Source organism: Protopterus annectens, chromosome 5.part0 (genome assembly GCF_019279795.1).
Source record: "Protopterus annectens isolate FY-2018-M chromosome 5.part0, PAN1.0, whole genome shotgun sequence".
Classification (NCBI taxonomy): Eukaryota; Metazoa; Chordata; order Ceratodontiformes; family Protopteridae; genus Protopterus; species Protopterus annectens.
This window is the reverse complement of record NC_056735.1, coordinates 988,329,354-988,341,483: the sequence shown is the minus strand read 5'-3', so window position 1 is coordinate 988,341,483 and position 12,130 is coordinate 988,329,354.

The window sequence follows — 12,130 nt, the reverse complement described above, 5'->3', positions numbered from 1 at the left end:
TGAGAATGCAATCACCAGTGGAACAAGGTGCAACAGGTAGTGGACCACCAACCCAGCCCCCACTCACATGTACCGAGGAGCTACTGGCCAACCTGGGGACACCTGCAGAACCACATCCACAAGTCTGAGCCGGATATTGTGGAGGTGGGTATCTCTCAACCACTGAGCCTGGAGTTGCCTGGTAAGTCAGTACTGCACCTATAACAACTATATTCCATATAGCTGCATGTGTCACTGTACAATATGGAATGTAACATCATATGCAAGGCATGTATACACACATGCCGCATACTATAGCATGCTACTCTGTGTATGCACAAATGTGCATACACCATAGTATAGTCTAATGTACTGATGTATGTGTTATGCACATTGCACCATGTAGCCTTTATACAGGGGTGGATTATGCTCATACTGCTGTGTTACACCTATTTAGGTACCTCTGGTGTTCCACCGTGACAGCAGCCCATTACAGGTGACAGTGTTGTTATTTATCAGGAACTGTAATGCACAAATCTATCTGCCATGTGGCCATTTACAACATGTACACATAATGTATGGTCCTGTCACAATATACAGGTTGGACCTGCAATGCATCACAATGACTACCCATGTGCAGCACTTGCAAACTATGTGAATCATCTCACCGACATGAATCCTGACAAACTGTCATTGCCAGATGTATTGACAGCTGTGTATACAATGGTGGAGGTGCTGTTCACTTTAGGGATGTACTACAGATCTGATCTACACATGTGGTGAATACAAACAGTACTACACAGTGGGCTGGAGTATGGCCAGCACACAGGTTTCACTGGTGTGGATCATAGCCCTGCTATGAATGTCACACAATGTGATGTGCTATCTTGACATGTCCATGACATCTATTGGCCTGGCTGCTACACTGCTTACCTAACCTGAAAACATATCCCACATGCCACCCTTTATCTGCATAACCCTGTTATCAGTGGAGCATATATGTTATATGGGACAACACAGACATGTGAAAGAGATGCTCATCACAATAATTTGGACAACACATGTACACACATAGTCATGGAAGATGGCCAGAGACATGGAGCAACACAAACAGTAGACGCGTTGTGCTTGTGTGTACACCCTGTCGTACAATGGCTACACATGGTTCAACCATGGCCTTTGTATAATGGTCATATTGTAGATGTGGAACACTAGACATCCTACAGACCTGTGCACATCTTGTGTAGGCGTAACAGCAATCCACTACATAAGATGTGTTGAACATCTTGAGGGTGTTACAACATGACAGCAGTCACCTGTACAGTATCCACATCAGGCCACAGATACAGTACATTCCCGTTGCTGGTGTTGGACATAAATGTCATACTAGCTGCTCATGTGTGTGTGTGTGTGTGTGTGTGTGTGTGTGTGTGTGTGTGGTACACAGATGTCATGTGGGACATGGTGCACCAATGTGTTCACCATGTCTGGCCTTAGTTGCCAGGTTGCAGCAATATGGTTGCAGATGTGCAGGGGTGTCATACGTATACCCATCAGTGACCTGTGTCACAACATCCACATCATGGTTTAGTGTGTATACACCTCAGTGACGTGGGGCACATTCCACAGTATATATGTATTGTATCTGAACACAGTCATGGCTATGAACCCTGTCTGTAACTCACACTGTATAGCACTCGAGACGCCTCATGATTCTCTGCAATGGCCATGCACATCAGCTAAATGTGCAGTATATCTATAGGGCAGGCAGACAACACTGAATTGGTACACCATTGCCCCACTGTATATTTGACAGGCCACACATCAGGCAGGTGTACTGTTAACCTGTGCTGATCCACATGGTGTAACACAGGGATGTATGCTAACTACAACTATGATTGTGTAATTTGCATGCCATCTGCTATGACACATGCATGTTATTGTGTGCAACCGAGGGATGTATGATATCTACCACTATTATTGTCTGCGCTGCATGCCGTCTGCCGTATCACATGCATGTTGCATGCCTTCTGTCATATCACATGTGTGTGTGTCTGTGTGTGTGTCTATTGTATAGATTGTAGTGTACATTTCTGGTCTGCCCTCACAGGTGATGTAGGTGCATTGCCCTCCGGCAGTACAGCTGATGTTAGTGTCCCCACAGACTCTAGCAGTGATGATGAACATATGATTGAGGCACAGGCAGTGTTGTCAGGGGCTGAAATTGTGCCATTGGTTGCCATTCCATCTATATCCACCTCATCCCCGCACACAGATCCTATACCTGCACATACCCCATCACTAGTGGCCATAGAGGAAGGACAGTTGGCACGTTGTAGCTTGGAACAGGAAAGTGTGGGGGCTATGGAAGGTATGCCTGCACACCATGGTGTAAGGCCAAACAGGCACGTGGCCAGTGCTACTCATAGGAGGACCTCCAGCCACCATGTTCCTGCACGACAGAGCGCAGCAGCTGGTGTCACCAAATGCATGTTTCAGGCTCTAATGGAGGCACAGGCACATGCTGAATGGTGCAACAGAAAAGATCAGAGGCTACAATGGGCTGCTGTCTGTGCTTTAAACAACAACATCCAGGCAATGGTAAATGCTCAACAGCAGATTGCTAATGCTTTGGATAGACAGTTGGGTGACATGGTTTGAGTTCTTGACCATGGCATGACAATCCACGAGCATGAGCTGTCTGTGTTGGAACATGAGGTAGGAGTGAGGCATCGGGCATGTGGATGTAGGCCTGCTACATCACCTGTGTCAGGTCTACGTGTACAAGCTACCTCACATGCCCGCTCCCATAGTGGCAGTAGCAGCAGCAGTGCATCTGGTGCTGTGCTGTCCACACCATGACACAGCAGGCCACATGCACGTGGCCCAGGATGGTCCCAACAGGGACACGGTTCCAGTGGACAAGTGACATCAGACAGTACCCAATATGCACCTCTGTCTGGTAGTGCCCATGAAACCCCTGGCAGGCACAGGTCACATGTGCATGGCCGGACACCATGAACTGTAAAACCTCACCTGTACAGTCTGCAGCTGTCAATAATACTCCTATGTAGGCCAGACACATGGGAAAACTGTGTGCATACATACACGCACACACTGGAAACATATGTAGGGTACTGCAACACACACATGCATAACATCCACACACTCCCAGTTAGATCAAAGGCCCAAACCCACACACATGATGTCATCCAATGGTGTAGCCTAGGCCTCTGGCAACCATTAACACCTTGTGCATATGATGACGCCTGTGCCACATCCCTGACATCCACACCATCGGTGCAGGGACATGCTCATAAGGTCTGATGCACAGGGTGAACAGACTAGGATGATACGTGTAGTTTACAAATGTTGAGGACTGTTGACAGGCAGCAGATATACCATGTAGTACAGGTGTACAATACAGTTACAGTATGTGTCTTGTGTAACAACAGTAACTGCATGTAGGTCATGATGTTCTGCTGTCCTTCTTCAGGTCTAATTGGACATGCTGGTGGATGTCAGTGTTTGCAGTTAGTGTGCCATATGTCAATGTAGACTACTCACAGGTATGTATGAATATAACAGAATGCACCATGTAGCTGCCACATACCAGTGAGAATGTCCCACGTTACAAACACGTCTACCATTCCAAGAGCATGATAGCTGTGTATTAAGCTACTGTGGCCACAGACGTGACATCCATAAAGGGTGACATCACAGGTACAGTTACATGGAGTGGCGAGGTAAGAAAGTGGTCTAGCTGATTACAAGGGTAGAGGCCAGTGGGAAGTGTGATGCCTCATTGGGAATCAGTAATACATGTTCCCATGACAGGATGCCAACTCACAACTGCATCCACACACTCAGGTATTGACACACATGTATTCAGTGACACAGTAACACACTCACACACTCATGGCTTCACCGACACAGTAACACACACTCGCACACAGTTGCTACTGGTGGGATGAGGACCCCTGCCTATGTGCAAATCATCATTACAGTACTGTGCACCTACATGATGCACCACAATGAATACACATGTACAGATAGTCAGTATGGTCTAAGATTGGGGACATCAACACAGATAATAGAATGCATCACCTGGATGGTGGGAGGGGTCTTATCAGTTCAGTACGGTAACATACATCCTCACCCCAGGGACCAGTCAGCCCTACATGCACACACTGTGGCATTCAGTAATTAATACACCTATGCCATGCACATACAGATACCACACATGTGTGAGATACACGGCCCTGTCTATGTTCTGCTTTCTACATTGCAGTCTGTACAGATGTGTACACTAGTGTACAGGAGAGTGAGTAACAATTGAGATGTATTCCCCACAATACGTGACATATATGGACACACACGCAACCACACATGCCAGTACTGTGAATATCAGACCTGCCTAGCTCATGTTATGTATGTCAGATGTACAGCAGTATTTCACGTGTTACAAACTGTACTGATGCTTCCTGTGGCAACAGTGCTAATATATGCACTAGGGACGTCATATCTATTAACAGGTGTCAAGTGATGTACCTTCACTGTCACCCTGACTGCTATTAACAGGTGTCAAGTGATTTACCTTCGCTGTCACCCTGACCGCTGTCTAAGTTGTGTGTTATGTCCTTCAATTAATGAAACCATTGCTTACCTGCTTACCGGTTACACAGGGTATTGTAGGACCGCTTGTGACACACCTGTGAGCTGTCCACAGCAAACATCCATCTGCAAAGATGCCCCACCACTTAGTTATTTCCACACATCTGTCCATACCTGTGGTACATCTTTCTGTACATTCAGCATATCACCATATGCAGTTGGCAATGTTGAGGCTGCATTTCAACTGCATGATGTTCTAGGATACACGCCACCTGCATACATCAGCAACTGCACATGCATGTTATCTGAATGCACAACACTACATGTACAGCTGTGTAGGTCCTATAATCCTGACACTTGGTCATGATTGTAGGCATTGCAATTGGTGGATATGTTTAATGACATACATGACACATGGACTGTTGTATGATATGATGGGTGATCAGTGCAGAGGGGATGTTACCTCTGTCAACATTGATATCGCACTTTATGTACTGTTAGCATTCAGCAGCCATGGACCTACATTCCATGTGCATGTGTGTAATGGCTGTAGCCACCTGTTTGCACAAAAGACTACAACAGCTATGCTATTTACAGGTATTTTGTGTGTGTGGCATGTACATACCTAGGGCAGGTACATGTATGTCATAGCCATACATGAGGGTGTGTACTGGTGTACAATAACAGTCATCTGCTAATGGTGGAAAGTACCGAGGACTCCTGGTATGTGTACATCTGACCTGATCACAGACAGTGGTATCATTTCATTGCATAACACATTATGCAACTGTGTCAGTACATGTGTACTCTCTACAGTTGATGTAGAGCTTAGTACAGTACACAGGTCAAGGGTCACATGGTGGTGTACTCTTCTATGTCATACAACATGTATGGTTGCATGTTGGTGGTCTGTGGGCATGGTGGTGTCTGAAGTTTACATCCTAGAATGCAGCAAGTGACACTGTGTCCTGCACATGGCTCATCTGAGATGCCTTTCATGGGGGGAGCAGTCAGTACATGTGAGTGGCCTTTATGTATGTGGGTACACCACCTGGAGAGGTCCGTACCTGTGCTATGGCCCACATGTCTGGTTCTGAGGTATATGGTGGTAGTGCTAGGTTCTGAGGTATATGGTGGTAATACTATTGTGCACTACAGAGCCATCAGCCAGGTGTTCCTCACTGCACAGATGTCAGTACTCCCCATTGTTGCATCTACAGTGACCAGCTGTGAATATGGACGCTACACATCTAGCATTGGTTAGCATAAGAAAACAATGCAGTTGTCCTGTAGGTGTATGGGAGTTAACCTGTGTTTAGGACATTTGCCTTGGAATGGCACTGTGTGGGTGGATGTGACTTGGGTAATATCCACACTCCCTTGTATCATGGATGCATGTGATATGTGACAAAGGCCTGCCTACTGTCAGCCATGTCATCCCAGAATGTCAGCTGATGCTGTGTAAAAGACCAGTGTCAAATATATGTAGAGCAGTGTTCCTGATAACAAGGACAACTACTAACGCCAGAGCCGATTACAATGTGTTCTTTATATCTACCTGTAATAGCATGGCCACTGTGGCCCTCCATGTTTAGCATCAGAGTGCATCCCAGTTAGCCCTGTGGTACTAGGAGTTTGAGCATGCCCAGTATATCCTTGTGTAGATGGACACATAGTAGTGCATTCCGACCTGCCCTGTGCTACTAAGTGTGTGAGCATACCCCCTGTGCTACAAAGTATATGAGCATGCCAAGTATATCCTTGTGTAGATGGACACATAGTGCATTCCCAACAGCCCTGTGCTACTAAGTGTGTGAGCATGCCCAGTGACACCTTGGGTCGGTTATGTTCCTCTGTGTATGGGCATGGCCATTGTAACCCTGTATAGTGTTAGTAGTCGTCCATTCCATAGATGGCCATACTCCAGGTCAGGATGGATTTCTACTTTAAACACACAGGTTCACAGGTATGTACATCTTAACTGCCAGCATCCTTGTTGATGTCACTCATCTACAAATACACCTCTGGGAGTGCTGTGTCCCAGTAATCTCAATAGAGCATTCTGTCACTGTGTCATGCTGTAGTGTAATAAAGTAGTTAGGTCGGTGTTCTAGTCCCACACTTGCTGTGTGGTTGTGTTCTCATATGCCTGAGGACTGAGTAATGCTTTTATACTGCTCATACTCCATACATTTCTTATACCCACTGTTAGCAAGGCCGATGATGTCACCCATTTACAAATACACCTCTGGGAGTGCTGTGTCCCAGTAATCTCAGTAGCGTGTTCTATAACTGCATAATGCTGTAGTGTAATAAAGTAGTGAGGTTGGTGTTCTAATCTCATACTTGCCGTGTGTGTGTGTGTGTGTGTGTGTGTGTGTGTGTGTGTGTGTGTGTGTGTGTCCTCATTTGCCTGAGGACTGAGTAATGCTTTTATACTACTCATACTCCATACATTTCTTATACCCACCGTTAGCAAGGCCAATGATGTCACCCATCTACAAATACACCTCTGGGAGTGCTGTGTCCCAATAATCTCGGTAGCGCATTCTGTAACTGTGTAATGATGTAGTGTGGTAACATAGTTAGGTCGGTGTTCTAATCCCAGACATGCCAACTGTGTGTGTGCCTGCCTGAGTGAGACAAGTACAATGCTTTGTAGTATTCACAGTAGCACGTGCCCTAAATGCATGTTGCTGCAGTGTGATATGGTAGGGGTTCGTATACAGGACATGCAAATGTGTATTTGTCTGCTAGAGCCTGTGTAGAGGTGGTCATGATTGTCTTACCATTGGACATGTTTGGAAGCGGGTTTTGTAGTTTTCCTATATAGTATCCGTCTTATGACACATTGGCCACCTCACGAGGAGTACAGCTGTCTGTCAGCCACGACACTGTTTTGGCGAGCCATACCCATTCATCTGGCAAAAGGGCTGGTGAACTAAGTATGCAGCCCTACTAGTACCCGGTATATGTCCCTTACCCATGTGTCATGCACATACCACCTTACCTAGGGTATCCCACTATGTTGCTAGTAACATGCACATTGAGGACAGATAGTAAGCATGGTGTGACTGCAGTGGCCTGCAGAGGACATGGCACCCTGTACAATGGTACAATAGGTACATATATGTGGACATTATGCCTTCACTATGTTCCACACTGAATGGCTGCAACATATGTGATGCCATCATATGTGATCAACTAAGGCCAGATAATTCTGTACACATGTGCCCTGTATGGTCCCATGCCACTGACACTACGGAATACTTGTCCATTCTATCCATGCAGGTGCAGGGCCGACCTGCTCACTATAAGCAGGTTTCGCCACACCAGGCCTGTATTGGCATATTGGGGTATAACAGGCTGTGTACACTACATGTGTCTGCCAAACCAGGTACACCTGTACATGTCACTGTACAGTATTCTGGGACATGCACATCCCAGGCAATGTCCATGTGAAGGACTATCAAACACAGACATGGCATGCATTGCAAAGCTATGGCCCTACACATTGGTAACCAGGATGTTAGGCCAGATAATGCAGTACCCATCTGTGTGGGACATTGCAGACACTACGCCCCTGCACTGCACACCATTGTCGGTTGACGTGATGGCAAGGATTACCCCTCACCCAGACTTGTACAGCTATCTTGCACAGCCAAACCCTACACACCCATGGAGCAATGCATACCTGCATGACAGTACTGGCACCCTGTGTCTGTGTGTGGATTGTGATGCCCCCATCCACAGTCTCTCCCAGTATAAACCTCATTGGCATACCAACAGTTGTCAAGCACTTTCACATGCCCTAGCTCATAGAACCTCCAAATATCCCCTGTGGTGCATGTTGTTCTGTGCATTACTGCAGTGTGGCAAACTAAGTAGTTACATTGTGCATTTGCTGCCCTGGCAAAGGTGTCAATGCATGTATATTAGAGTGTGGTTGTGGTGACAATGGCATCCATTCACATGGACTGACATGTGTGCCACACCTAATGTATGTCTACTATATCTGTTACAGATGGCACTCACTCACCTACACACATGTTCTTACAGCACAGCAACATGTCGCCTCTGTGGCACATGTAGTAACATCATGCACATATAATAGTAATGAGTAGTCAGTGGTTTGCTCCTGTAGTATTCAGCGTGTGGCAGATGATGCTTATGGTTAAATCTCCAAGCCCTTCCCTGGTGTACATTGCCTGTCCCGCACACACACTCTCTGGTGGATGTGAAGGTGTACATGTGTATTGTAACAGATGGAAATGGTCAGGTGATGGCATCTGCACTTATTGCAGTCCTCCTCTAGCTGATTGCATGTGGTACAGCTGTGATTGTGTTCCCATAGCCATCAGCATGATAAACACAGTACACTATCTAGGGAGCCATGTTATTATCTGGCTATGACAGTCGCTGTGAGTGGTACCTGTATGTGGTGTTCTGACACGGCAGCGCAGATGATATCTGGATGTACCTCAATCACTTTCCACAGTGGGAAATAGCCTAATGACAGGAGGGTGATGTGCCACACAACTACAGCATGTAAGTGTAACTATGCTGAATTGCGACTACTGCCTGTTTAACATGTGTGGTAATGGCAATTCTGCATGTTATAATACAGACATGACAATACTCTGTTCATGAAGGAACCACATCAGTAGGGCCATCTGTGAACAGGTCAGTGTGTGCAACCATTTGGTTCCTGTGTTACACATTGAACACACTTCTGTGCACAGCAGAAGCATGGTGTGAGGATTGCAGACAGTACATGATGATAGGGATGTGTTACTGCCATCACATCCCTGACTGGACATGTGTCACATGAGATAGTGATATGACTTTGTACTGTGTGGGATTCCCAGTGACAAGCCAATGATGGGCAATTGTTCATAGCTGCGGTCACACGTCTACTACACATTGTCCAGTTGGCATGCGGTATATATGCATGTGTTGTGCTCCCTCTGCAAATGTATACCATCTGTTGTGTTGGGTTGCTGGTGATATATATGCATACTGTTGTAGGTACTTCTGTATGCTGTTGTCTATCACTAAGCCATATGTGGGTTTAAAACGCAACACCATAGGCTGAATGGGTTTGTAGGTCCCGGCAGATCCTTCTGTCCAACTTCAGCTGGCCATGGCACCGGGCACTAGAACATCTGGGGCCCAGCCATTAACTTCAACCTCTGTTGGCTCTGCACCACCTTCTGGTCGTACCACCACTGAGGATGGAGCATGTCCCCCTTGGGAGCAGGACCAGACAGGTACATATCTGCTGTTGTGTGGTCCTGGACGTGTTGTGTTGGTGGCTCCCTAAGGGGTTCCAAAGCCAGATGTGCCAGTTCAAGGGTGGAGTGTCACATTTACAGGGTGATGCTGCCCCTCCTGGACAGCACCCAGCACTGCCTCCTTTGCAGCTGTGTAGGTGCAGTGGCAGTTGCCCATGGCTGGGGACCTCCGTCCCACTGTTCCCATGGGCTTTTGAATGCCGAAGACCCATCCCCATCCAGGGTGTATCCCCCCTCACATGTGTAATATACCAACCCTGTATGCTGTAATTTCTGTGCTCCTACCTATCCTCCATGGGCTTACCTACACTCCTTCCCCAACATCTGACCCTCACCTACAGACACATAAGGTCATTTGGCTCCTAGGACACCATCTGCCCTATACATAGCTGTCCATTACGCACACGTGCCCACTGGACACATGAAAACCTTGTAATATGCATCATAATATACTATTGTTATCTTCACCACTGTCCCTCAGACACACAGTCCTGGTACATGTGAGGAGGACGTCCCTATTGTACACAAAATACTACCGGTCCCTCTATGGTTACCCCATTTACCTTTACCATGATGATGATGTTTCACACAGCACATTGCAGGAGTACTGTTCACACATAATGATTGGACAGGTACTGTTGTGTTAATGTACATTACATGCACAGAGTGATGTATATGGCCAATGTACAACTATTTGCATGCATGACTGACACATGTCTGTCTGAGGGAGTCTTGTGATCACATAGAGCCCATTACATTATACAGGAGTCGCTGGTGTTTCCCGTTTCATTCGTTTGTAATGCTTAGTTGCCACATGGTATGTCCCTGATACATCTCTACATATGTATGTACCTATATGCTGGACATAAACAGTCACATGTACATCTACATGATGGATACATTCCTATACTGTTGAATGACTGTGCTGTATGATATCCTCTGGTTACAGCCTCTTACACTCGATTAGCCTCTAAATTGCTTAACCAATGCAATACTCGCATACTGGTAGCCAAACACACTTACACCCGCTCGATCCCGCACTTGCTAATGCACCATTATTGGTGCTTGCATCTGTCACTCATTCACCTTGGTGTGAGCGAGGATCACAATATTACCTCGTGATGCCTATTGCATTGGACTACATGATTACAGTATCAGGATTGGCCGCCCATTAGGCGACAGCATCGTGTTCGACTGTACAGAATCAGCGGCCTGTTAAGTGACACCATCAGATTTGTGTGTACCTCATACAATGTGCTCCCACCCTGTGATGCCTATTACATCGGAATACATGAATACAGTATCGGGACCGGCTGCCTATTAGGCGACGGCATGGCGTTCAACTGTACGGAATCAGCGGCCAGTCCGATGAATCATTCATATTCCTGTGTTCCTCTTAGGCATACCTTGTGATGGCTATCACATCGGACTACATGACTACAGTCATAGCCGGCCTTAGGCATAGGCCAACTAAGATGCCACCCAGGGTGCGGCTTTAGTGGGGACACTTTCCCAGTATTTATTTGGTGTAGGTAGACCAGGATGGGGGCACTGGGTGGTGTGGTGGGGGGGTGCCATTGTGCCCTCTGCCTAGGGCACCAGTTGACCTAAGGCCACTCCTGACTACAGTATCGGGAATGGCTGCCTATTAGGCGAATGCATGGCGTTTAACTGTACAGAATCAGCGGCCTGTCTGATGAATCATTCATAATTGTGTGTTCCTCTTACAATCTGCTCCCACCTTGTAATTCCTATCACATCGGACTATATTACAACAGTATTGGGAATGGCTGCCCATTAGGCGACGGCATGGCGTTCGACTGTATGGAATCAGCGGCCTGTCCAGTGAATTAATCATATTTGTGTGTTCGGCATACACTCTGCTCCCATCTGGTTGATACATGGGAACTGAGACCCTGCATTACAAACAAGTAGTTGGGTTGTGTTAGCCACATCCATCGGACGGGACATGCTACCGCATACCTATTATAGGTTTGCCACCTTCTCAATTGGCCAAGGTAGGACTTTAGGGTTACCACCTGTACCACTTTGCGAGGGACACTGCGAAAATAATCAAAACATAGCACATGTCCAGATTACAGGACATTATTATATTCTACGTTTCATTAATAATTGCATACAACAGTTATTTTATATATGACACTTCTATATGTTATGTGAAGTAGCATAAACAATTCAAATGCAACTAGATTAAGCTTTTATTTGTGCAAATAAGTGTAATC